Genomic DNA, 27,628 nt, shown 5'->3' with positions numbered 1-27,628 from the left:
TTATTATAGCATTCCCAAGTCTCCACTATCATCAAAGATTATATTTAACTTCTACCTGTGGTATCGCTCATCTGGAAAACTCCTCTTCATCCTTCAAAACCTTACTCAGCTGTTTCTGGCTCTATACAGCCTTCCTTGTCCATCCCCATCCTTCAACGAATGGATGTTTTCCATTCCTGAACTATTTCTGCTTCTTTTACATATTTCTGCTTCCTTTCCATATTTCGAAGTGCTGCAACACTGAGTGACTTGCTGTTTGTCTCCCCAGTTAGGCTGTGAACTCCTCTATCCAGGCACCTATGATTTATTTTAATTCTTTGGGAATTAGCAATTTATTTCAATTCTCTGGGAAATAGCAATGCATGCATAATCCACATCAGGGGTTCTCTGCGGGGGCAATTTTGCTCCCCAGGGGACACCTGGAAATCTGGAGACATTTTTGGTTGTCACAATTGGAGGTGGGAACATGCTACTGTCATCTCATGGGTGGAAGCCAGGGATGCTGCTAAAGTGCATAGGATACAGTGCATAGGATATCCCCTCCACAACAAAGAATTATCCAGCCCCAAATGTCAATGGTGCCAAGGTCAACACACCCTCATCTACCTAGTAGTTCTCAATTAAGCATCACTGATGCTCTTGACTAAAGAGTTTACTGTACTCCGTACATCATGGCTCAGGGCCTGCTGCAAACTGTGCTTCAGACCTCAAATATTTGTTTGCACCTCTGTGGGAGGATTATATGTCTCCATTCCTGATGCCATGCTTTGCCTTTCCGCTTTGGCCAATGGGATGAGAGATGTCTCAGATGTTCTCCCTGCCTCACCCATAGCACACGCCTATCACTCTAATGCACTCCAGCTGACTTCCAATCGCCAGTGTCTGTGTATCGTTGCCTGAGGGCTTTCTCAGAAGCTAAAAGGCTATTCTGCCCCCATTCAGGTCAGAAGTGCCTGGGAATTAAATGCCCCGGCCAGGAGCAGCCCTCAACCAGGGACTGGCAGGTTTGAATGTGTAAATACACCTGCTCCCTCATTCCTGGAGAGGATAACAGGACACATGATTCCAAGCATAACAGGACATGTGATTTGCCCTGTCTCCACAGACTTCCCCATGGGTTAAACTGGAGCTGCCCACAGTGGTAGCGGGCTTGATAACCCACCCTCTCTTGGCTGCCGTTCCACTTCTCCCTTTCCTACTGGTATTTCCTGCACCTCCCAAATAAACTACTTGTGCTGGAATCCTTGTTCTGGAATCTGCCCTTAGGTACCCGAACCGACACAGATAGAAATAACACATGTCTCTTCCCAGCAGAAGCATCAAGAACCTTCACATGATTCTCTCATTGCTCTTATTCCCTCTGCTACAACAATGGCATGACCCAGCTAAGGGCTGCATCTTCAGCCTGGGTCCCACATGGAGGAGACATGGTGGATACCTGCAGCTGGCCTGCAACCAACAGGTAAAGACACAAGAAACAAACTTCCGTGGTTGTAAGACACAGACATCTGGGAGTTGTTGTTACTGAAGCATAACCTGGTGAAACCTGACTAGTATAGGGCTTATCACTCCTAGAGGGACCTTCCTAACTGATGCTATTCTAGAAAACCTGGGCTACTTACCTCCCAAATGATGCTCGTCCAAGGGCAAAATCATACAGCAGAGCCTTGAGGTTGGAGATGATTATTTACTTTCTTCCCTTTGTGGAGTTTCCTGTAACTCATGGTTCCTCATGCAGTGCTGGGAACCGGTTAGCACCTAGAGAGGTGGACTGAACCCTGAGCCATCTGGGTTTTACCACGAACCAGTTCAGGCCTGGTGACTATTTTGGGAAAAGAGACTAAGACGAGGCATTTGGCCTAGAAACGGATGAAGGCACTAGTCACACTGCGGCTCTCTCTGCCTGGCTGACCTTGGGGGAAACCCCTTCTTCCTCTGGAGCCTCCCATTTGTAACCTGGGGTCTGACCCTAAGAGCTGAGGTCCACGGCCAGCACTCAGCCTCCGTGATTCGCTGAAGACCAAAACCAACCTCATTTTCTTCATCCCCTGCTTGATCCATCAGTCTTTAGAACAAGCTAAAATCAGACCCAAAATTTCAAGGGAAAGACCGTCGCATGCAGTTTACCAACAGCTCATTTCTTGTCCTTTGTTCGCAGATGGAAAGAGAGACTGGCAGCCTCCCTTCCCTCTGTCCTTAACATTCACTTAAGTATGAACCCTGCGCAACCCACCAGGCTGAAACCTACTCATGATGTATCACAGGATTTCTCATGCTTGAGTCACTCACATCGGCCTTTGCTATTTTTGCCATATCTGAATACCACCTCTACTAGTACAGACTTAATAATATTTAGCACTGATGGATTCTTTGTACTTAAATACATGTATCTTCAGAGGGAATATTACATGACTACTGTCAATGAAAACCCAGTAACACTTGTCATAAACAGAAGGTAAGCGTGAAAACAAATGTGACAACAAACATCTTTATTGAATTCTACCTGGATGTTTGCTGAAGCCTTGGCCTCCTGCTCTCCTGGTTTAAAAGGGATGTTGAGGGCTTCCCTGGTGGCGCAGTGGTTGAGAGTCCGCCTGCCGATGCAGGGGACACGAGTTCGTGCCCCGGTCCCTGAAGATCCCACATGCCGCGGAGCGGCTGGGCCCATGAGCCATGGCCGCTGAGACTGCGTGTCCGGAGCCTGTGCTCCGAAACGGGAGAGGCCACAACAGTGAGAGGCCCGCGTACCACAAAAAAAAAAAAAAGGGAAGTTGAAAGGTTTTAGGACAGTGATAAAGGCCTAGCAGCACCTAACCAAGGTTTTAACTTTGTCCTAATCAGAAAGATTGGAAGATATTTGAAAAGGGAGTAATTTTCTCACCACGTGATGCAATGTTCCTCAATTTGCCGCCAGTGAACAATCATCTCATGTGTCCTCTAAAATCGTCTTTCATTTCATTGAGCATCTGTTTCACGCTTTGAGTAAAGCTGTATCATTGCCTTGGATCCTTACCTCATGTGGTTTCATTATTAACAGCATAGGTTTGAGTCCTGCTCTACCACTTCTTAGCTGTGCAATTCTGGCAAAGTCACTAAACCTCTCTGGGTTTCTGTTTCCTCATCTGCAAAATGGGGATAATCATAGTCCCTACTTTGTAATGTGCAGACCTTTGAAAAATGCTTGGCCCACAGTCAGGCCCACTAAATTACGCCTGTCATTATTATCTATCCTTGTTCACTCTGTATGGTAGGTATTTTGATGCCCATTCTACAGATGAAGAAAGGAAGGCCCAGTTGAGTAATCTGTCAAGGTCACACAGCCTCGCTTTTCCCACTTTTATAAGCAACTGCCTGAAAGAGCAACCAGGATTGTCATTATATTAAGTCAGGTATTTTTACTCCTGTCCTGTTTTATTTTATTTTTCCTAACTCCGCAAGCTTGCTTGGTTGCCTCCCACCAAAATACAGAGGGCATTGTTTCCTGGACATAAGCAATAGGGAGCAGATTCAGGCCCAATTTGTGATGCGCCTGCCTTGTCTTTGACCCCCAAAGTGTGCCAACCTGTGCCGGGGTTTATCATTTCATGGAGGACAGCACGTGAGGTCAGAGATCTCATCTAAAACCACTGGAGACACATCGTTTGTGTGGAGCCCTGCTACTTGTTGTGATGGGGGTGAGTGTGGACGAGGCTGTCATCCCTGTGCCTTTCTGTTTTTAATATTCCATTTATACATTTCTCACCTGATTTTACTCCGACTCTACTTCAGATCACCATCTGCAGAGAGCACTGTAAAATGACAGAGAAGCACAAGTTCGGAAAAGAGAGCGAGCGCACGACACATGTCACTCGCCTTCCCTCCCCATACCCTGGTCTTAAAGCACCAACATCAAGTCCTGCTCTGGAGTTGACAGTGTGAAGGCAGCAGAAATAACACATCCCGGAGTGGAGTTTTCTTCCCCACCGCCTTCCCAGAGACTAGGGGCTCTGAAGACTAAAGTAATACCCAGGGGATGGGTCTTTTGTCATGGAACTCAAGGCATTGGTGAGGGTGGAGTGAGTCAGACACTCTTTTAGCTTAAAAATTATTAGTTATATTTCAGCATCCCCTGTGTTGTAGATGCTCCATCCAAGAATCTGTTTACAAGGCTCCAGGTTCCATATCAGCAGCCTTGCACCTCCCTGCCTCTCCCAAACTGAAGTAAAACAAATGTGCAGAGAATGAATGGAAACCCAGGCTGGAGGCTGGAAATAAAGACACGGGGCCTTGGGGATAAAGGAGGTACATGGTCTGTGGGACTGGGGGAAAGGGGACCCGGGGTGTTCTTGACCCACCACAGGGCCACACCCAGAGTGCACCCCAAAAGTCCCTGGCTGAGGTTGGGAGTCCCAGGACAAGTGGAACCATCCAGAAAAAGCCACTCTGCATCCCCAGTGCCTGCTGGATTCTGTCTGCTTTGGATTTGATCACTTGATTCGGAAGCAAAGGACAGTCTGGACATTCTCAGGGAGCCCCCCAAGGGACTTGGCCGGCCAGCAGCTGAAGGACACTTAGTGCTGTGGCTACGGACACCCCAGGTTGCCCATGGGCATTCATGGGAAGCAGGAGGGGGGAAGTTCTGGATGGAAACTTATGTTCTTTCATTTATGAAAATGGCTTTGTGGATACTTGTCAAAGCACTGTCCCTAACTCTAGATCCCTCACACCCACCAGAGAATGATACAGCCATATCTAAGGGCCTGAAAGGGGCTTGGCATTTCCATATCAGGATTTGACACATTTATTCTGAATTTTCATGGACTGCCTTCTATGCCACCCACTGCAGGCCGAACAGGGCTAGACCCCACTGTCTGACAACTGATCATCATAGATGTTGGCGGGGTGTACATGGTGAGGCAGGGGGCTGGGTAGGATGGTATGGTAGTAACTCAAATACATAACTAATGCTAACGAAAATCAGAATATGATAAGTATCCAGAGCTAGAAAAGTAAGAAACTGTTCACATAGGAATAAAGTAATGAGCTCATCTGGTTGTGGAAATCAAGGATCTCTAGGGGAAATGATGGGGGAGAGGTGACGGTAGAACATTCCACTATCCGTTCCTACTTCCCTTTGGTGGTGGTCCACCTGTACTCCAGGCAGAGCTAAGCCTCCTCAAGGAAGTAGCCAAGACTGTCCTCAGATAACTGCATGAGTTACCTGAGCTTTCAAGTGAACAAGGATGATGCTGGCCTGGCGGTAACTATGCCCCGCCAGCCACGAGAGAAGCAGCCTGGAGTCCCCGCATCCAGCAGCCCGACAGACAGGATTATAAATTGGAAGAGAAGCGCAAAGAACAGAGGGGCTGTTAGAAGGTACCTCTGCTCTTTAGTGGGGGGCAGCGGGACTCTTCCACGTGGAGCGGTAAGTGAAGAGAAGGGCTAAGCAGGGGCATGGGGACCAAGCAGGGTGAGGTGAGATCTCTTTCCATTCCGTGTGAGTGGCTGTCTCACTTGAGTCTGACGGCAGAGGGGAGAAACTACGGGCAGTAAGAGGCCTCAGTGCTGAGTCTTCTTTCCCGGCATTTTGGTGGACAGTTAGAGATTCCATAACCTCCTAGACCAAGAACAGAATGCGCTGTCTGTGCTGAGTAGTGAAGGGGAAGAAGAGATGGCCAGAGTGGGTGGAAGATGTGAACTTTTGCCCTCCCTATCTGACAGCCTGTGAGGGCTCAGAGAACCAGAAAGGGGGGGCAGCCCCTCTCCCATCAGCAGGGTGAGTGTTGAGTTCTTTCCTTACCAGGTGATGGAATGGGTTGACTCACCCGTATTGACTCTCACCCTGCACCTTTAAGCCTGGTGGCCACCCTGAGTGAGAAGGACCTTGCCTCCTGCATCCGGAGCAAGTCCCCTCCCGCAGCCCATCAGGGACACTTCCAGTATGGCTCCCATCCCCTTGCTTCCCATCATTCCATTCACCCCCTGTCTACGGCTTCCCCTTACCACCTGGATATGGCACCAACTCCTCCAGAGCCACATTCACTCCCTTCGTGCTGACCTGGAGAAACATCTACCATGGTCCGGCTGGGCCCTCAGGACCTCATCCCTCAATCACAGTGGATTTTTCTCTTCCCCTCGCCGGCCCTTGCATGTGACTTTGGTGGCCAATGGCTACTGAGTTACAGTCTACATCTGCGGAGCAAAGTAAAGCTGACTGCTCCCTGAAAAGCTGGTTTTGAACCTGTGGCCTCATTTTCCTTGGTACCAGCAGATGAGGGAATATGCCAACAATGCCTCAAAACCTTTGCCAAGGCAGACTGTGATCTCATTTACCATCTCTAGGAGGAGGCAACACCTGCAGTGAGGCTCAAGGCAACACCTTTGTACTTTTAATTCTTTATCAAACAGTCAGAAGTGCCACTGGCTGAATTAATGTGCTGGAGTTCTTGCTTATCAGCAGATACTCAAGCAACCGTCACCTAGGAGACAGAAATGCAGAGTCTCAGGCCCCGCCCAGCCCTGAGGAATGAGAAACTGAATTTCTAACGGAATCCCCAGGTGATCCTTAAACCCTCTGAGGTTTAAGAAGCATCTCTCTACCTGATCTGGAAACTCATTTGACTAGGCTGCGGGTCTAAAATTTGTTTAATTTGAAAAAAAACAACAACGGAACACAGTAAGAGCAGCCTGAGAGCCATGAAACCACCAATCCTCATGGGAAGTTTAGGAAGGAGACCGGGGGTCTGGCCCACAATCCGACTCCCCCTTCAGCCCTTGGTGCTTTTGCCACCGTCGGCAGCTCCCCAAGGTGTGGGCACAGTGTAGGCAGGGAGAAGGGCGAGCAAAGAAGCAACTTGGCGAGAAGGCAGGGAGGGAATGGAGAGGGCAAGAGAAGGAAGCGTGCCTGGGAAGAGTAATGATGAGGCTACCCTCCCCCTGCCCCTCCCCCCATCACCCCTCCAGGCAGCCACGCCATGCTCCCTGCCGTCTTGTCTCTTAGGATTGGATGCTTCTTTCATTCATGTTCAGCCAGACTTAGAATCTCATCATTTCATACAGAGCCTCCAGCAGCAGCTCATACCACCCAGCTGATGGCTTTGCTTGGTTACTATTCTCCGTGGTTTCATCCTATATGTTAGCCTCATCTCCCCTGCTTCCGTGGTTCTGGAGCCCAGGCCTGGAGCCCACATTAAAACCCTCTGAGCTAGACTATTAACTTTTCTACTTCTTGGAGTATCTCCCAAGTGCACACTCCATACAACTTGAGATATTTATTCTCAAATCCTCAGGTACTTATTGCAAACATATTCTCAATAACCAGGAAGGACCTAGCCCAGGACCAGCCACAAATACGAGTAAGATGTACGTGGCCTCGAGAAATTCCCGCTAATAAAAATAATTAGGATCAACACCTTCTGAGCTTCCTTAAAATTACTTTGTGAGGTAGATACCCTTAGTAGCTCCATTTTACAGATGAAGAAACTGAGGCATGGAGGATTGCAGTAACCTGCCGGAGCTCATTTGTCACGTGGCAGTTGGGATGCAAACCCAGGCACTCCGGCTGGAGCATCTGGACTCTGCTCACTACACCTGCCTGCTTTACAGCACGGTCAGAGATTCAGGTCTGTGTACAACCCAGGGGGCAGACTTTCAGAAGCACCGGGATTCGCCAAAGTAGGGCCTGAGCCGGATCTAGGGCATGGAGAAGGCCTCCTCTCAGACACGGTCTCTGGAACGCAGCCTGAGGCAACAAGAGGGGCCTCCAGTCACTGGATGAGAAAAAGGGCTTCCTGGGACCAGGGAACAAAATGCTGGCTGGCTCCTGCCCCCTGTCCCTTCTACAGCTGTCCTTCTGCACTCCCCTCTCCTTGAATACCTTCTTTCAGACCTCGAGGACGATGGCCAAGTGCTGCTGTTTCCATAACAGGGTAGAGTCCCTTCATGAGATGGGCAAACCCAGCAGGGACACCAGTCACAAGGACCTGCCTCAGTCTGTGCCACACGACAGGTCCCAGGGGCTGAGCCTGGGGACAGGAAGCAACTGGTCCAGGGTAGGCATGAAGCCAGCTGTGGGTGAGGGGAAGAAGGCAGAAACAGGGCCAGAGAAGCAGAACCAAACATTGGAGGTGCAGGTGAAACTAAATAGAAAAGGAGCAAAGACACTAAAAACTGAGTAGATCAGAAACAGATAGAGGACTGCAGGCTGGGCTGTATCAAGGTGAAGGGCTGTATCAAGGTGAAGGGCTGTGGGTGAGCCCATCTGCTGGTAGAGGGGAGGTTGCGGGACTAATACAGCATGGCCTGGGGGTACACTGGTCTGGGAACTGGGCAAGGTAGGGGATGCAACAAGTACATTCTAAGAGCTGAGCACCGCCAGGAGGCCCTGGAGACTGAACCTCTATATGGTCCCGGCAGCCAAGGTTCAATCCTCCCATTGAAATGGATTTTCTCCATGGGACCTGAGGCCCATGTCCAAAACCTCAGGGCTTTGCTGCAAAGTCATCACTCTGGCCAGAACCACACCTGAATTTGCAGACCTGAGAAGTGACACCAGGATATCACTAGGCCTGAACTTCTGTGGGGTGGGGCTGCAGACGGCAGCAATGGTAGCAGCTAAGACACACTGAGTGATGGCTACATGCAAGGGACTGTTTTTTGGTTTTTTTGCAGCACACGGGCCTTTCACTGTTGTGGCCTCTCCCGTTGCGGAGCACAGGCTCCGGACACGCAGGCTCAGCGGCCATGGCTCACGGGCCCAGCCGCTCCACGGCATGTGGGATCTTCCCGGACCGGGGCATGAACCCGTGTCCCCTGCATCGGCAGGTGGACTCTCAACCACTGCGCCACCAGGGAAGCCCGCAAGGGACTGTTTGATGCACCTTGTATTTTAACTCAACCTTCACCATAATCCGAAGAAGTCATTTCTATCCCCATTTTGTAGTTGAAGACACTAGGCACAGAGAGGTCAAGTAACATTCATAAGGTCACACAGTAGGTAAGTCATAGAGCCAGGAACAAAACCCAGTCTCTCTGTCTCCAGAGTCCATACTCTTAACCTCTAGGCTCTCTAATACCCACACCAGGCTAGCCTCAGAAGCAACTAGATTTATTAGATCTTGAAACATTCATTTGCAACTGGTTTCTTGGCCTAGGTAGTCAAGTGTATATAGAGCAGCCAACTAAAAAATTAGAAATGGAGAAATTATTAGATACTTCCAACTTGAGTGGCATTCTACAAAATAACTGATCAGTCCTCTTCAAAAGTGTCAGAGTCATAAAAGACAAGGAAACTGTCACAGACGGGAAGAGACAGGGCAGTTAAATGCAACGTGGGATCCTGGATCGGAATCCAGAACAGGAAGAGGACCTTCTTGGAAAACCTGGGGAAATCCAAAAGAGTTCTAATAGCATTGGAGCAAGGTTGACTTCTTAGTTTTAATCAATATTCTGTGGTTATGTAAAATGTTACCATTACAGGAAGCTGAGTGAGGGGCATACGGGAACTCTCCATATTATTTTTACAGTTCTTCTTTAAGTCTGAAATTATCTAAAACTTTTCTAGAATCTGTTGTTGACAAAAGGATCAAAACCACTGACATTCTCGGTTTATAAACTAATGTGTTTACCTTTGTAATTGTAATCAAGCTACATTGTTTCCTCCTATGTATGTGAATAAGTAGTTATCTTGATTTGACATTAAATCTGTTAAAAACTGTAAACAACAATAAAAAGGAAAGCTGGCAATGATTAGGTTTAGAAACCTGTATCTTCTTCAGAAAAACCCATCACTACAGGTTTAAATGTATAGAAATACTGAATCACAATGTTGTATACCAGGAACTAACGTAGTGCTGTAGGTCAATTATACTTCAACAAACAAACAAACAAACAAACCATCTCACAGAAAAAGAGACCAGGTTTGCGTTTAGCAGAGGTGGGGATTGGGGGAGGGGGAACTGGATGAAGGCAGTCAAAAGGCACAAACTTCCAGTTATAAGATACATAAGTACTGGGGATGTGATGTACGACATGATGACTATAATAACGCTGCTCTACACTGTATATGAAAGTTGTTAAGAAAGTCAATCCTAAGAGCTCTCATCCCCAGGAAAAAATTTTTTTCTATTTCTTTTATTTTGTATCCATAGGAGATGATGGATGTTCACTAAATTTATTGTGATAATCATTTCATGAGGTACGTCATTCAACTCATTATGCTGGACACCTTAAACTTATACAGTGTTGCATGTCAATTATAGCTCAGTAAAACTGGAAGAGAAAAAGGAACGGATCACTTACACGTGCTTCAAGACGTGACAGTCTCATCTTTCCCTCTCAGATTCCCACTCTCAGTGTTGCTATTCAACAAATCTACTCAATACCCACAGGTAGATGGCCGCTGCCCAGGAAAGGCCTGGATCCCTTGGAGGCTGAAGGACCACTTCGTAGGCATGGATTTGACACACATAAGGAGGAATGGGCAAGCCAGAGAGAACCAAGTCTTCATGAGGGTCAAGGTGGCTGGCAGCCGGCAGCCAGAGGGGTAAAGGAAAAACAGATGCACGGCTCCCTGAAACTATGTACAGGGCACTGAGGTAAAACTCTGCCTGCATTAGCTCATTTTATCCTCTCTACAGCCCTCGGGGGGAAGGAACCATTGTTATTATTCCCAATTCACTCATCAGGAAATTGAGGATCAGCGAGGTTAAACAGCTTCTCAAGGTCACACAGCAAGTCAAGAGTAGAGTTGGGATATAGCATGAAAACCATGTTATCATGAGAGACTGTAGGCTTCCCTTTCTTTGTCGACTTTCTTATTTCAGCCAAAATTGGACTGGCTCTCTCTATCAAATCATCCTCTGGTTTGTCCTCAACTCAGAGAGTGAGATGCAAAGTGAGCCAGATGAATATCACAGAACACACGCTATGTACCAGCTGCTCCACATCCATCATTCCATTTGATCATCACCAAAGAGGAGTGATTATCAACTCCATATTCAAATGAAGTAACTGGGGCTCAGAAAAGTTACCAGACAGCTGAGTGGCCACACCAGAATTTTTTTTTTTTTTTTTTTTGCGGTACGCGGGCCTCTCACTGTTGTGGCCTCTCCCCTTGCGGAGCACAGGCTCCGGACGCGCAGGCTCAGCGGCCACAGTTCACGGGCCCAGCCGCTCCGCGGCATGTGGGATCTTCCCGGACCGGGGCACGAACCTGTGTCCCCTGCATCGGCAGGCGGACTCTCGACCACTGCGCCACCAGGGAAGCCCCACACCAGAATTTTTTAAGCCCGGATCTTCCTGATGGCCAAAGCTCATGCTCTCTCCATTCATTCTATTCCCAAGGCAGAGTCACAAGGTGAAAAAAAAAATAAAGTAGCTAAGAATAAATGAACCTCCTCTCAAAGCCCCTGAAAAGTAACCCTAAAAGATATGCCTGAATAGGCATATTCATGCCGATTTTGCCATTATCCTTGATTTTGCCTGTCACATTGATCAAATCCAGATTATTCAGACCCTGAACAATTAGAGTAGTTTTTGTTTGTCTATTTTGCTTTGTTTGTTTTGCTTGTTTTCTTTTGTTTGGGGCCTACATCTCTTATTTTAGACACCTCCATGACTTAAGCTATCTAGAAAATTGCAAATACCCCTCTCCTGCATTCCAATGTGAGTTTCTTTAAGAAAAACCATTTCACAAAATAGGCAATTCTAAATGAAAACACTTGCACATGGCAAATGGGACCAGCCTTACACCTGGAAGTTCCTTAAGCAGTTTCAGCCAGAATAAAGCCACACCGAACCAGACAAGCTCTCCTAAACGCAGGCCCAGCCCTTTGGTTTCAAACTTGGAAACAGGATCAGCAATACCACTGTCTCCTACCTCACAAGTGCATTCGCACGTTTCAAAAGGAAAAGCAATACATGAATTTAGGAAAGGACCGAATCCCCAGATTCTAAAACACAGGCACAGTGGAAGTGGCCCGATGCCTTTGTACTGTAGCACTTTGGGTACCGATTATTCTGAAACGTTGTCTGGGTGATGAAACACAGGACACTCAGGGGACCCTACCTCCTGGGAAGATAATAGCCTTAGAGCAGCTCGTGGCTACATATTATACATCTTTCCACAAAGGCAGAGGAAGAGCTAGAAAAGAACATTAACGACTAATCTGAAGCAGTTTAAAATTGTCATAAACCTGAACTGATTTGCCAAAATCTTCATTTCTGAAAACACTCACCCTTTCCGTTCACATCAGCAATTTGTGTCTTTATGAGCAACTCTAAAAGTCCACTGCTCTTCTTATTCAAACTTATAACACGTGGCTCTCTTCAGTTAAACTCTATTAAAAGTCAAATCTGTATGGATACAGTTAAAAGTTGGCAATTACTTGGCCATCTTGGAAAGGGTGTATAGGCATCCTGGCTAATTTTAGCTCTGAAAGGAGAAGGAGAAGATGGAGGGATAAACCTGAAACCCCACTGTTTGTGGATTAAATGCATTAAAACTTGTGACACATAGAACAGTGTCTGGCATAAAGGAAGTGCTTTAGAAATGTTAGCTCTTATTCCTGCTATGATCATCATTACTAACATTGTTATTGGGCTGCACAGATTCACAAAACTACCAGAAACCTTCAGCACATTTAGGCAATTCAATTTAAATAAGCAACGCAGATTTTTTAAAGGGACATGCAATCCTGAATGAGCAAACTCCCACCCACAAAGAGCAAAGCACCCCTGCCTCTGACACGTGCCTTGGGAGAGACCACCTAGCAATTCAGGAGCTTAGAAGCCTTTACTTGAGGCTTGAGAAGATGCCAAGGACTTTCCACGAGAACCAGTCCAGAGAGAGACATTTGATCACATTTCCCAATGAGAAGCATATGTCCAGGGTACATATGCTTCCTCCGCTCACACATGGGTGGAAACAATGCTAAGTACATTCTGTCCCAAGAATTGACTCATGCTTACCCTACAAGGCTGAACTTTTTAATTTAAATCCCAGCATCCTGCCATAAACCAGCCAACTGAAAGGCCGCTCTGAGAACAACTTCTGGGCAATCTATTAATCGCGTGGCAATTCCCAACAGCTAAAACAAAGGTTCAATGTAGTCCAGACATCCGTATAGTAAAAACCTGTGTTTTTTTTCTCCTTTCCATGATCATCATTCGTGACATCTATTAGATTCCATTTAGGCACCAACAGCAAAAGACATTACTTGAATGCTTCCACTGGGTTCAGGTTCATTACCTTAAAGAGGATGTCTGATTCTTCCAGGAAATCTATAAAAGGTCAGATCTGTAATGACTCACATATTTTCATAACCCACCTGATTTTATCATTTAATCCCTTGGTCGGGTTTCAAAAAACCCCAGTACTCACTGATTTGATCAGACAAACGATGCTAGGCAGCTTCCCAAACCATGTGATGCCAATACTCTTAGGTCCTCAATCCCACAAAATGGGACACCTCCTTGAAACAAGAAAACCTCAATTCCCTGGATGGATCAACTCCACCTAAGAATTTCACAGAAAGGGGATGGGTTTTTGCTTTGCCTTTGGAAAATAACCCAGGTTGTGGCCCAGGTCGTTTGTGGGTACTAACCTTCTCCGAATATGGTCCTCGGGTCTCTTCATGGACACATACGTGAGAGTTATTCTAGGTGACCTCTGGTTAAAGAGTTTTATGTTAAATGCCAGCTAATCTTTGCTGTTCCCTGGACTGATCTGATCTCTTGACACATCTTAGTTCAGGTCTACAGCGAGCTGCAAAATGACAGCATGAACTAGTTTGGTGTTTCTCTTTCCCTTTCTTCCAGTCAATTCTGTCCCGTCAATAACCCCTTTTTCTTCCTCTGCATAAGCAGCAGTATACGTGAGCCAAAACTGAAGATAAAGAATGAAGAACAGAGCTGAGGGAGCCAATGGCTGCCTTTCCAGTGACAGCACTAAGGCATTTAGGGAGCCTGGATGCAGTGGCGCCTGCGCACGCCTCGGCCCCACTGTTTGTTTTGAGTGCCGCTGGGTATTTTTAGAATCTGTAGGGAGAAGTTAAGCTGCACAGGGTGGCTGTTATGCCACTAATGACACCCTGAGCTTAAAGAAGCAGGATGCACGCAGCGCCTGCCAAAGTTTCAGGTGAAAGGAAGCCACAGCTGACTTAGAAATCACACATAAGTGGAACTAGACGTGGAAAAGGGAGAAAAAATTCTTCGTAAATTAAGTATTGCAGAGCTCAGGTGTACGCCACATAATCATGAGATTTTTAGGAGTTTGTAGTAGCCAGACATATTTCTTTTTCTTCCTTCCTTCTTCCCCTTTTCTTTTTTTTTTTTTCCTTTTTTCCTTTCTTTTGCTCTTCCACCCCTTTCCATCTGCTCCTAGAAGTGAAGCCAGTGATCCAGACCTGGCCAATCAGACAACCTTTCCTGCAATGGTCAGACCAGGAACAGGTGTGACTGATAGTCTAGCTAATGAGACTGTTCCCTGGGCCTTTTCCTGGAAGCATCAGGAAAGAGGCACTTTTTATTGCTGAGATCATCAATGGTGAGGATGCTATAAGCCCTGAGCTGCCAGAAGCCATCACTGCCTGAAATGAGCCAAGCCAGGAATGCCCAGCCAAGAGATGGGAGGGAACAGGATGATGCTCATGGTGCCTGTACCCTTGGCCCTGCTCTGTCTGCAGCCCACTGACTCCTTAGACATCCCGGTGACCTGAAAAATAAAGCTCCCCCTTTTCTCCCTTTGAGTTGGGGTTCTACCAAGAACACCCAAAAGAAGCTTAATGCAGGGTGATCTCTAAATGTAGATTTCTAAAAACACCAGAGGAATGTTGAAGTACAAGCCATAAGCCTATCCACTTATGCTCACCTGGCTTTCTAAGATACAAGCCCTGTCAACAAAGGCCTCCTAACTGCCCTCATTTGTCCCAGAAAGCAGATGGGAAATTCCAAGCTGATTCTACTTTGTACTTCCAGAAAAAAAAAAAGTGTAACGTTCATTTCCCACAGATATCACATGGCATCCTTTCATTTGTTGTCATTCCCAGAAAAGCAAACTTCCCTGATGGTTTCATGCCCCCACAACTGTGTGTGAGTGCTGACCTCCGATCACACAGTCCTCTCCACTGAGTGATGCTGCTGGTAATGAAAATAATGATAATGAACTTGCAGTGGTCTAGTGCCCTGCACAAAGCAACCAGCCAACAGCCGTTAGACTTTTACTTACATGATCTGGTTAAATCCCCAGGACAACACTTTGAAACAGATACTGTCACACACCCATTTTACAGATGTAGATACTGAGGCTCAGAAAGATGGAGCAACTTGTGCGAGGTCACACAGCAAGTAAGACGTGGAGTTAGGCTTCCAACTCAACCCCATGTACCTGCAAAGCCTGTGGTCGCCCACTATGTGTTGAACCACCCACTGCTTGATGGACATTTACTTGCTATTTATTTCACACTGTGTTTTCCCTCCTGGCCTGTCAGACTCTCTACATTTTCACTCCTACAAAGTTCCCGTTAAATTTGTGTGGTGTCTTCCTGACCCTCTTGTGTTTGATTCTCCATCATTCCATTGTGATTCTTCAAAAGGGGTGAAGAGGGGCAACCAACCAGTTACATCTTGGTTTAGCTAACCTTTGGTAGAATCATGAATCCAGTTCTCAGGAAGAAAATTCTCTATATTTCCAAGAGAACAAATCCTAAGTTTTAAATTCTTTTCCTAAAAAAAAAAAGATGATTTAAATCATGCTTCAGACATTTATGATATGACTATTTCTCAGCTCTCCAGGAGTAAAAAGAACTTAAATTGTTCTTTGAAACATGATGCTGACATCTGATTCTGCTTTCCCCACCTAAACACCACAAAAGTTAAAAGCTGACAACCACCTAAGGAAATTATCAAACATATATGAAAAAACTGTACATACAATGATGTGCATGACCATGTGGTTTATGACAGTGAAATGTAAGTTGTAACCTAAATGTCCAACAATAAGGGATTAGTTAAGTGAACCGTACAGTATAAGTGTGATTTGAAAACACGTACACCGATTAAGTCATTGAAGTTATGTTGAGGAAGAATACACTGGGGAAAAAACAAACCTGTCATAATCCTCAACGAAAAATGCAGACTTTAAAACGTTTATTTTTACAAAAATAACAAACACACAGGTTTAAAGGACATAAATTAAAATGGTTAACAGTAGTGGGATTGTGGGTGATTTTTTTTTTTTTGGTTGGTTGTTTTTTTGTCTTGTGCCTTGTTGGTTGAAAGTTTTTTGTTTGTTTTGCTTTGATCAACATTATCTTTCTAATGGTTATTACTTGATAAATGGTTGTTTATAACGGTTATTAAGAAAAAGGCTACAAGGATTAGGGAGATGAAGATGTTAGTGAGGTTATCAGAGAAAAGGAAAGTATAAGCAGAATATGGGTGGGAGCCCAGACTCAAGTCAACTGCTTGAGTTTGGATTCTGGTTCTGTTACTCACTTGCTTTGTAACTCAGCAAGTTACCCACCCTCGCTGCATCTCCATTTCCCCACCTAGAAAACAGGGATGAGAATAATAGTACTGACCTCATGGAGTTGTTCTGAAGGTCACATGAGCTAACACACATGAAGCATTTAAAACAATGCCTGGCATAGAGCATGTTCTGTACAAGTTGTTGCCGTCATTACGGTGTAAACCACTCAAGAGCGAGCCCCTTATCTTATCCATCTTTATATTTCCAGCATGTATCACAGGGCCTCATGCACAGTGGGTGTCTGATCAATGTCTGTTGGATGGTGCCCAGTTGGATTCCAGGGGGCAATGCTAGTGTTTTGAGGTGTGGCCACCATGATACCACCTCACTCATGACATGCATTGCATAAATCTCCCTCCAGATCCTGTCTTTGGGGCTTCTTAGTACTGAAGGGTCAGCAGTTGTTCTAGTGGCCAGTTTGGAGGGCTGACTGTTCAGGGAACAAAAGGGACAGTTGAGAAACGGTATGGCCACAACCCAATAAAGTTTATCAATGGCCTGCCATCTTCCTCCATTGTCCTGGTCTGGACTTTTTTGGTTGCTTGAAAGAGAAATGCACTCACAGAAAACAAGAGAAGACTGTGATAGTGTGAGGCATGGGTATGTCATGGAATCCAAGAACAAGAAACAAAATAATAATAGAAGCTGCCTTGCCAAATGCAATTTGGACCAGTCATTGGGTGATTGGTTAGCTAGAGCTGAGAATGACTTTTTGAAATATCATAATACTAGAAATATTTTAACGGAAAGTGTATAAAAACATTGCCAAACTCTGGATGACCTCAGATCCCACGTGGAATATGGATGATGACTGTTCTCATCCATATGGCTTGATCCTAGTGCGCCTGAATTCTGAACTCATCCTTAGAGTCCCATGAGTTTTAGAGAAGTACAGATAAATGAAGATGACCTCTTCCCTGTCAAACAAGGAAGACCAGCCCCGAGGCCATCTGCACAGCATGTGACCATATTTCAAAATGACAAGCGCGTGGAGGATCTAAGAATCCTAAATGAGTCTCAGACAGCTCCAGCCTTAAACCCTATGGATTAGAGAACATCAATTCATCACTGAAGCTTACTCACTTGCTGAGTTACCTATCCATACTTGCACTATGGCATATTCACCAGTGTTCCAACTTTCAAATCTTCAGAATATTCACCAACTTCAGGGAAGAAAAATACCACCTCAGGCGTTAGGCCATTTATCTGCTTACGCTATTGGACAATTACACAAATAACTGAGAACCTGAACCGTAGAATTTGGAGGATGTAGAAGGATTTTAGAAACCCAGTCATCAACCTCATATTTTACATATGAAAAAAAGAATAAAGGTTAGAGAGGTCAAGGTGATTGCCAAGGCCAGGAAGCCCACAGTCAGTGCAGTATGGTTTTCCTACCCTTCTGTGTACCCAACAGGTAACCATCTGCCTAAATATGGCACAACTCATAGAGAGGCACTTGGTAAATTTCCCAGAAATTTGTTGTGTATACAAGGAAAAACTAAAGAAGTATGATTATAAAAATTTACCCACAGGCTGAATGATTGATAAGATCATACTCTATGTGGTGGGCCTCGGAGTGAGCTAATGAGAGCAAAATAGAAATATTCAAAAATAAAAGCTCACTCCTAAATGTAACTTATAAAGACCAGTAAATCTCCCAGGTGAAACCATCCCTGCCCTCTTTATGCATTAGAAAAATGGACAGCTGTTTCAATACACAGAAGAGGAATAACAGATGTTGAAAGCCAATGACATGACGAGCACATCACAGATTGCTTCTCATTTCATCCTCATCACAACCTTACAAGGAAAATATTATCTCCCTTTTTTCAGATGAGCAAACTGAGGCTCCGATAGGTTAGGCAATTTCTCCAAGGTCACAGAGCTAGTCTGTTTGGTTCTAAAGCTTCCAGGTTTTGCAGTGCTATGTTTCTCACTCTTGCCAGGCAGAAAATCCTCAGAGGGGCACGACTGGCAATAAAATGGTCTTTTGGGAATTCCTTAAAGGTACACTGTTTGGGGCCCCTAAGTTAACTCAGAGCACCAATTCCACAAGGAACCAGGGCCAGCCCGTCTGCTTTCCTGATTTCATCTGTCCCCAGGGTGTGCTCCTTCAAAGACACAGTTTAGTTTCATTTCTCTCTGGTCCCCTGGATTCTCCTTAGCATCTTCTAACTAAACTCATGTAATAATTTTTTTTATCTTGACCCTACAGGAATTTGTCTCATCAGAATTAGAATTTAGGCAGAGGAGGCAGAAAGCTACAAGCAAAACCATTAGAAACTATTATCTCTGGGCCTTAACCATGTTCCTTGCTATGTTTCTTCCACACCACCAGGTCTTTCTCTTCAATGGAATACTCAAAATCTTAGGCCCATCTTGCTTTCTCTCATCTCTCACTCTTTTACTGTGTCAGTAAAGGAACATGTCTTTTAAAATGTATATATTTTCTAGATACTTTCAGACACTGACACCCTCAGACACCATTGCAGTGAAATTCAGAGATGTTAGTATAAACCAAAACTCAATACTGAAGAAAAGCCATCAAGATGTTATGACTTGGATGGCAGGTTCAAGCATTTTCTTCTGAAAGAAAGGGAAAGAAAAGCAATACTTATTTTTTTTTAATGGTAATAAAATCAGCTTTAAAAGGTTTTATTTTGAACATCCTAACAGATTTCAGGAGATTTGACAATGTCAGAGAAATACTGATGTATGACCTGGGGATCAACCATTTTAAGAACAACAGCTAGCATACCAAAGGATTGCTGTGTGCCAGGAACTTCCTTCTACATTTTCTATGCATTTATCCTCACAACCACCCCTAAAAGATTTGGTCAAACCTTTGGTTAAACCTTACATGTGTGGAAACTGAGGCTCAGAAAAGTTAAGTAAGTTGCCTTAAAATTACCTTGTCTGGGAAGCTTATCCATGGTTAACAGGCAGTGCTTCTTAATTTAACATAAAAATGAGGACAGCCATTTATATCTCAATAAGTTGCAAACATATACTTTCTGACTTTCTCGTCTTCCAGCGGCCTCCCCCATTCTCTCATGGACTTGGTATAAGAATTTGTTCCTGGTCAACCAATCGCCGTAGATGGCCATCTTAATTTGTGGGAAGGATTTTCTGAGCAGAACGGGTCAACTCTTTTCTGGGAATGAAAGAAAGTGCTACTTTAAGCATCCTGCTTCTAGAAAAGTGACTCAGAGAGACACTCAGCCTTTTAAGCAACCTGAAATGCCAGGAAAATAGACTCCGGCCATGCAAATGGCTGGCTCATCTGGGTCTTCCTCCGTGGGTGGGCTGAGAAGGCAAGACCATGCCCCACTTTCCCAGCACTGCAACCGCTCTCTCGCTATTAGAGCCACATAACCTTCCCCTCAGAATGACTCTCTGGACAGGGCTCTTTAATAATTCACTCTGGATAACTGACAGGAGAGGGTTTGGGTGTCATGGCAACAACATAAAGCCCTTTTTTTTTTTTAAGTATCTAAAACATGAGGCCATTTCTTCTCGAATGTTGCATTCCTGACGGAAACTGTATATGTGTGAGAATGAGATGGGAACGGGTGGAGGAAAGATATCTTAAAAATGCAGTCTGTAAGTCATTAAATATCAGGACATTAAAATAAACTAAACAAAAGCATTTCTTGGCTCTACACTGCAACCTTCTGGAAGGAAGAGGAAGTGAAAAAAATCATTTTCTATACTCAACTTGGCTCTATTATTATGAAAACATATTCATATGGAAAATTCATATATAAAAGTATTTTCCCACACTCAAACATTTTTATCTTAACATATATTTCCACAACTTATCTTTACCACAAATTTATGAGGCCAAAATTATTATCCCCATTTTACAGACGAGGAAGCTGAGTCTTAGAGACCACACCTAAGCCTCACAGCCTAGAAGCCATGCGGGCAGGATTTGTACCCAAGTCAGCCTGAATCCAAAGTCTGTGTTGTTTCTACACACCAATCCTGTGGGAAAGGAAGAAAACTGAATCCAACTGGGAATGGGATAAACCCAGAATTTCTTTCAGGAAAATGGACCTTAAATAATTTTAACTATACACATTATTTAAAATACCTTTCATCACATAGCTAAAGAGGGGAAAATGAGTTTTATCAATTTCCTATTTTCTTCTTTTATGGAATTACGAGCCAGACACAACAACATGCTCTTTTCCACTACCCTCTGAAAAATATTAGACATATTTTTATAGAAAGATAAAAGCTGAGCTGTTTGAGAGCAGAGCCTGAACCTACTTCACCTTCATTTGGGGGTGCTCAGAAAAATGTGTGAATCAATGAAAGAATCAAGAAGAGACGGAAATACTTTAAAGCAACATCCCTTTAACTTTTGTTTCATAAATTCCAAAGTTCCGAGCAAAAATGACTCATGACACTTAAATCACCAGGTGAGCTGGCCCAGGCTCCCATCCGCCGTCCATGTGCACAGGTAGAGCTCCAGCACGTGAGGCAGGAGCTGTCCCCAAGCTGGGCACATGGAGCGTCTCGTTCTCACCCAAAATCACGGCTCACGCTTGGGATCTTAATTACGCATTTCAGCTCTCCGGGCTTCAGTTTACTATCTGTAAAATGAGGATTCTGTGAAACTAAGTATAGCGATAGTAAAGGTTAAAGTTGAGAACCTTGATTTGTATTTTTGAAATGGTCAGCCTAACACTTAGTAACTGGTTTGACTCGTTTTACACCAGTCATGTGGTCAACAGTTGGCTTTGGTACAGCACAGGCACGGCCTAAGTGAGGAGGAAGCCTAACACCTCAGCCTGAGTTTAAAAACAAAAACAAATAAACTTGACTTTAGTTTGTAAAAGAGTGAATTTCAAGCATGTTTGACAACAGTCCACAGGAAGAAATACACCTGCTGTTTTTCATCGCGACAGCACATACATACATCCATCACACACACATGCACACACACGCAAGCATGCACATATATACACACACATGCACATATATACACACATGTGCAAGTACGCACACGCATGCACACACACAGGCAAGCATACACAAAACCGCAGGAAACAACCTATACTCTTTCTATATGCAATGTACTCTGATAGATTCTATTCTCCTCTAGCTCATTTTCTTAATTTGACTTTTTTCTAACAAATGGATTTCTTGACTCACTAAACGGTGGGGACGTGCAGTTTGAGAAGCACTCTCCAAAGCTGTGCTGTCCAGTTTCATGCTGGAGCACTTGAAACAGGACTAGTAGGAAATGAGAGGGGCCGCCAAGTTTGAAATACCCTGCAGACGTTCAAAAATATTACCAAACATTAAAGGAAAATACCTCACTAATGATCTTGCTTTGATTGCACGTGGAAGCAATAATAGTTTGGATATTTTGAAGCAAATAAAATATTTTACTAAAACTAATTTCACCTGTTTCTCTTTACTTTTTTCCTGTGGCCACAAGAAAATTTGATATTACAGAGGAGACTCACATTAAGCGGGGTCAGTGGCCACTGTCCATGGTCAGATCCACCCCGCTATTTGTTTTGGTAGAGAAACCCTTATTGGAACACATCCTCACTGCTTCATTCACGTACTGTTGAGGAGTTGCGACACAGACTGTGTATGACCTGCAAAGCCTAAAATATTTACCACCTGGCCCTTTGCAGAGAAAGTTTGCTGACCCCTAACAGAGTGCAGGTGCTTATTATCAGCCAGTTAATGTGTGCGAATATATATATATATATATATATATGTACATATATATGTTATTTGACTTGATACTGAGGACAATCCTGCAAGAGGAGTTTCATTACCACACTTTCTAAATGAAGCTCCAAGCAATTAGGTAACTGGTCCAAGATGACCCAGCTGGGCAGCAAATAACAGAGCTGGGATTTGAACCCACGCCAGTCTGACAACAAGGCCTGGGCTATCATTTCTACCTTGTATGCACCCTCCCCTCCCTCAAACAATCCCTTCCTAGCTAGATGTAGCACTAAATTCTACCTTTGTGGCTGGAGAACTGGCCCATGGGAATGTCAACCAGTCCAGAGGGAAACGGGGACAGGGTTGGGGGAAGAAGGCCTCTCCTCAGGGAATTTAAGGGTGGTAAATACTTGTTTAGTTCTAGGGAAAGTGAGCTGCCTGCTACGCACCTTGCAAATAAACACTGCTCAGATGCTGCTCTAAGAGTGACCGAAGTGCCATCATTTTAAGCCTCTCTTCACTTCAATTAGGGCTTTTCATTAATGTGCCTGGTTGTTTATTTTCAACCCTAATACTTTAGGGCTTCACACCTCAGATATGATGGTCCCAGACAGTTAAACAAAGTCACTTTGAAACAAAAATAGTGTGGGAAAGACTGAAGAAGTTCACTGGGGCTATTATTAAGTGAAAAAGCAAATAACAAAATAGTTTTCAGAGTGATATCCTATTTTGGTGAATAAATAAAAATCAATTGTAACTGTCGTGTGTGTGTGTGTGTGTGTGTGTGTGTGTGTGTGTGTGTGTTGAAGGCTATTCTCACAGGGTGTGTGGAATTCTTTTTGCTGGTATGTACTTTTAAATATTTGTTACAATGAAAGTGTATTACTTGCAAATTTTTTAATTTTCCTGGTTGAAGAAGCCATGCACATTTTCTGTGTGTGTGTTTTTAGAGCACTGCCATCCTTCCACTGATTTCCACATAGGAAGACACAGAGGATAATCACTGAGTACAAAGGACTGGAATCTTCAGGGCTCAGTCAGGAAACCCGGGGAGGGCCACCAGCCGTCTTTGAGGAAAAGTGGGGCTGCAGCGCCCCCCTGCGTCCAGGGTCGAGGACGTCACCAGCAGCCGGCGGAGGAAGCCGGCCTCTGCTGCTCCGGGGCAGGGGTCCTGCTGGCAATTCCATATAGACTACTAGGAATGCCCAGGACCAAACAGTATTTATGCTTATTGAGTTAGACAAGTGAGAGAGCTGGAGCTCCAAAGCCCACCTTTTGCCTGCCGAACTAAAGGTTTCCAGAATCTTCCTGGCGGCAGTGGAGGGGCTTGGGAAAGCCACCTAGAAGGGATGCCCTGAGTCCTGCACAGCATCTGTCCAGGCTCAGCATTATCGGGATCTCCCTTTCTGGCAGATTCGGCAGCAATGAGGTGCACGTGTGTGCTCGAAGGGGGAGCATGCATAAATGTAGCATTACTACACTTTGAACAAAGGTTTTATACACCTTGAAGGCTCAGTTTTAGGTGTTCCAGGGAGACTGAAGCACAACTGTGCTTACGTGGCAATATGTTTCAAAACAGCCACCTTTTTGCCAAGCACCTATTTGTTCCAGTACCAGTCAAATGGCAGATGACCTTCATTACAGTCCTGCAAGGTAGGTGCTATTTTCTCCACTTTATAGTAGGGGTAGAAGAGGAATCTGGAGCTCCAAGAAGCCAAGTCACTCATCTGGAAAGTAGCTGGTCCTAGATTCAAGCATCTCTAGCTCCTTCTAGGTGCCAAGTGTCCGGTACTAAGGTTCTGGCCAGGCTGTGAGGACAGCAGGTAGCAGAAGACCGAGATGCATCCTCTCCAGGCACCAGGCTGCTGGGTCCCACCAGATGGCTGTATCTGACCCACAGAGGGTCATCCTTAACACCTAGCAGAGGGCCAGCCACTCCACAAGCATCTGTTGAATCAATGAACGGCACCATGCTTTATTGCGGCTTAAGCTGGGGGTCCAGGTGATATGTCAGGGGACTCCCCTGATTTCTAAAGCTGCCACGAAGAAGGCAGAGGCCAGGCCAGCCCCTGATCTCACCTCCACCCCCCACCCCCCACCAGCTAATACAGGAGTCCCTTCCCTGGTCACTTTAAAGCCAGATGGCTGCAAGTGACCCAGAGCATCTACAGCCCACCCTTCCATTCTTTTTGCTGCCTTTGTCCCGAGCAAAGATGGCAAAAATGATTCTAAAACTGGTATTCATTGCTAAGCCTTCAGTCAAATTAATATTTGGTAGTCAGGAAGAGGCACTCAGACAAAATGGGAAGGATGTTTCATGAATTTGAAAAAAAGTCATCCATCACTTTTCCTGCAAGCTTTGAACATTCCCTTTAGTGATCTGTGCCCCCCTCCATATACAAAAAGTAACCAAATGAAAACCATTATAGACATCAATAGAACATGCAATTTCAAATAGTATGTGGGTATTAAAAAGGCATTTTAAAAAAGTCTTTGCCTAAAATGTTCTGGTTTTTTAAAGATGGGAGAGAATAAAGATTCCCTTTTATCACCATGGGCATTTCCTTCACAATTTTCCTCTTCCTCCCCCGAGCTTGTATTCTCATGGGAATGGCTAGAGGAGGTCCCAGGCCCTTGAGACCCTTTTATAACAGTGACCCAGCATTCTCCGGTCCACATGTAACGGAAGAAGATGTCTTCATTTAATGGAGCCCTTCCGCCCTCAGCAATTTGCAAGTTTACTGCCCTCCTGTCACCAACTCCTGCCCCTGCCCCTGAACAAATCCCAGCCTTAACCACAGGAGTCTGGAAAGGTAAACTCCCCTGCCTTGTACAAGGTCCCCCAGACATGATCCTTCCACCCACCTTTCCATGGTAGGTGTGGAGGGTGCACTGCCCCCTTGGACCACTGCTGTCCTCAGGATCCTGGATGCTCTGTGTGGTGAGCATGGGCCATGGCCTATAGTCACTCAAAGGCTCCCAGAGACCCAGGAGGAGGTGAGCTCTCACAGGTATGCTGCCGCTGTGCCATCCACAGTGATTAACTCTGATTTCAGGAACACTCCACAGTGAACAGCTATGAGCTGTCCTGGAACATCAAGGGTGACAGAGATCCAAGGACAGCACCCACATCTCCGTGGGCAGGCGTGGTGGTTTTCAAAAGGGAGTGGTGCCCGCCCACCCGGTGAAGGACTGAAAGAGAGGTTCTTTCTCTGCTCTCAGACCTCAAGCCAGAACCAGGAATGAGCTCATCTCTCAGGAGACCCCTCTGTCCAAAGTTGAGGATTCTTTTCTCTTAAGCACTGAGAATAGTCTTTTTTTAATGGTTATCTTTTTTTTTTTTTAATCATTATTCCCTCTGGTAATTCCCGTATCTTCAATAAAGTCTGTATATTCACAACCCCCTTCCATGTGAGAGGCTCTGGGGAACTCAGGGGTAGGGGAGCTAAGGAAGTTTGGCTTTCCCACCTCACCCTCCACTGAGGCTGCAGACAGAGCTGCACCATCCCAAGGGACAGCAATGGTCCCAGGGACCCCAGAATAGCCAACGGAGGCCCAAGGTGAAGGGAAGAACACAGGTGAAGCGAGCAACACATCTTCTAAAGCTCACACACTGGGAAGGAAGAAGAAAAGCTCAGAACACGCCTAAGGCACAGTCTTTGACTTTAGCTGAAACCTCATTTCCGTCTTTCTCCCAATCTTTGAAAGTCACACAGGGTATTAGGAGATATAACGGTCCAGAAGCCAGTAGCAGAGCAAGGACTAAAGCTCAGGTCTCTCAACTCACTTTGACTGCGGGCCTCAGGCTAATGAGGGGGCTGGTCCAAACGTTCTGGAACATTCTGAGTCCTTGGGGACAACAACGAGGAACCCCTTATTATCCTTAACGTGACCTAGAAGCCGATTCAGCATTCATTTCCAAGGCAATTTCACACACACTGACCACTCTCCCTTTTGAAGGGGATGGAACAAAAATATGGTCCAAGTTTGGCCAAGGAAACACAACCCAAACTTGAAGTGCTACCCCGGTGAGTAGCCCAAAGGACATTAAGCCCACAGCAACTCCGCACTGAGTTAAGTAAAGCCTGCTCAAGTAGATATTTGGGGTCCACTGTTTGCAGAGGAATAAAGAGCAATGCCCCTGCTTCTCCCTCAGGGAGATGACGTGACTTACCTAATCTTAAGAGAGCTAAGCAAAGGTAGAGTCTTACCCTAAGCAGCAGCACCCTAGCCTCCTACTCAGCTCCACGGGGCTGTGAAACACGTGAGATGAGGAGAGAGGCCATTTGGAGACTCCTGGATGGGAAGGAAGGACACCACACTAGCCCTGCAGAGCCTGCCCGTGACTGGACCACCATCTACTCGAGGAGAGACTCCATTTGCATCAGCCTGTAAGTTACTTGCAAATAAAAATTTTCAGCTGCATCTCTTCCTACCACCCTAGGAGGAGCCATCCCATCCACGTTGACCTTCACGTTGACCATCCCATAGCATGTCTGTACTATTCTCCTCTTCTCTTTCCCCTGCTCCCTGAACTGCCATCCTCCCCACGAGGTCCCCCTTTACCCTTAAGGAAGTCGAGGGCTGGCCTTTAACAGATTCAGCCCTCTACAGACATCTCCTAGGACACGTTGGAAACTGAAGCAAGCACTTTGAATGACTTGGTCCCAACACCTTAACTTTGACCTGCCCAGATAAGAAAGACAAACGGGATGATTCTCCCTGTTTGCTTGTGAGGTAGACGTCACCTCCTTAGAACTGGGGTACAAAATCCAGATGACCACAGCTGGAGGTAGGGAGGTGGCCAGGGTAGGGGCAGGGCTGGGCCTTGAGACAAGAAGTCTAAGAACGCAAGAAGCAGAGCTTGCACCCGATGCCTGCGTATGGAGGATGCCTTTGCCAGTTGTGCACAACTGGAAATAGCTGGAAATAGTCGTTCCGTCATCTATTCCTATTCAGCGTAGAGGGGATACTTAGTTCTTTTCATCTGCAGCAAAAACACAGAGCAAAAAGGAAGAAGCCAACCCCACGTAACATCAGAAACCACCTTTTCATGGAAATCACTCATCAGAGGAGCGATAACCCCTTAGAGACATAGTGCGAACAATACACGGTTACAGATAGACATCACTAGGACATTCTGCAATTTGTCTAAAATCTCGGAAACAAAGCATGTGACCATTTCAGTATAGACTGATGTGGGATATAAAAGAGGATACGTAAAACAGGAAAAACCGACACAGAAGAAAAGAAAAATGTTTTCTAACCAAGTGCAGGAGAAAGGCATTTCTCAGTCTACACCTGGCTTATGTTTTTGCCAGGAATTAAAGTTAACTACAGAGCCATCCTATATTAGAACTGTAATTAATAATTAATAGACACTGCAGTGAGGTAGATTCAATAAGACACTGAATTCACCCG

The sequence above is a fragment of the Delphinapterus leucas genome, chromosome 7 (genome assembly GCF_059928025.1).
Source record: "Delphinapterus leucas isolate spDelLeu-1000000601 "Yukka" chromosome 7, BTC_Dleu_Yukka2, whole genome shotgun sequence".
Classification (NCBI taxonomy): Eukaryota; Metazoa; Chordata; class Mammalia; order Artiodactyla; family Monodontidae; genus Delphinapterus; species Delphinapterus leucas.
This window is presented reverse-complemented; position numbering follows the sequence as displayed.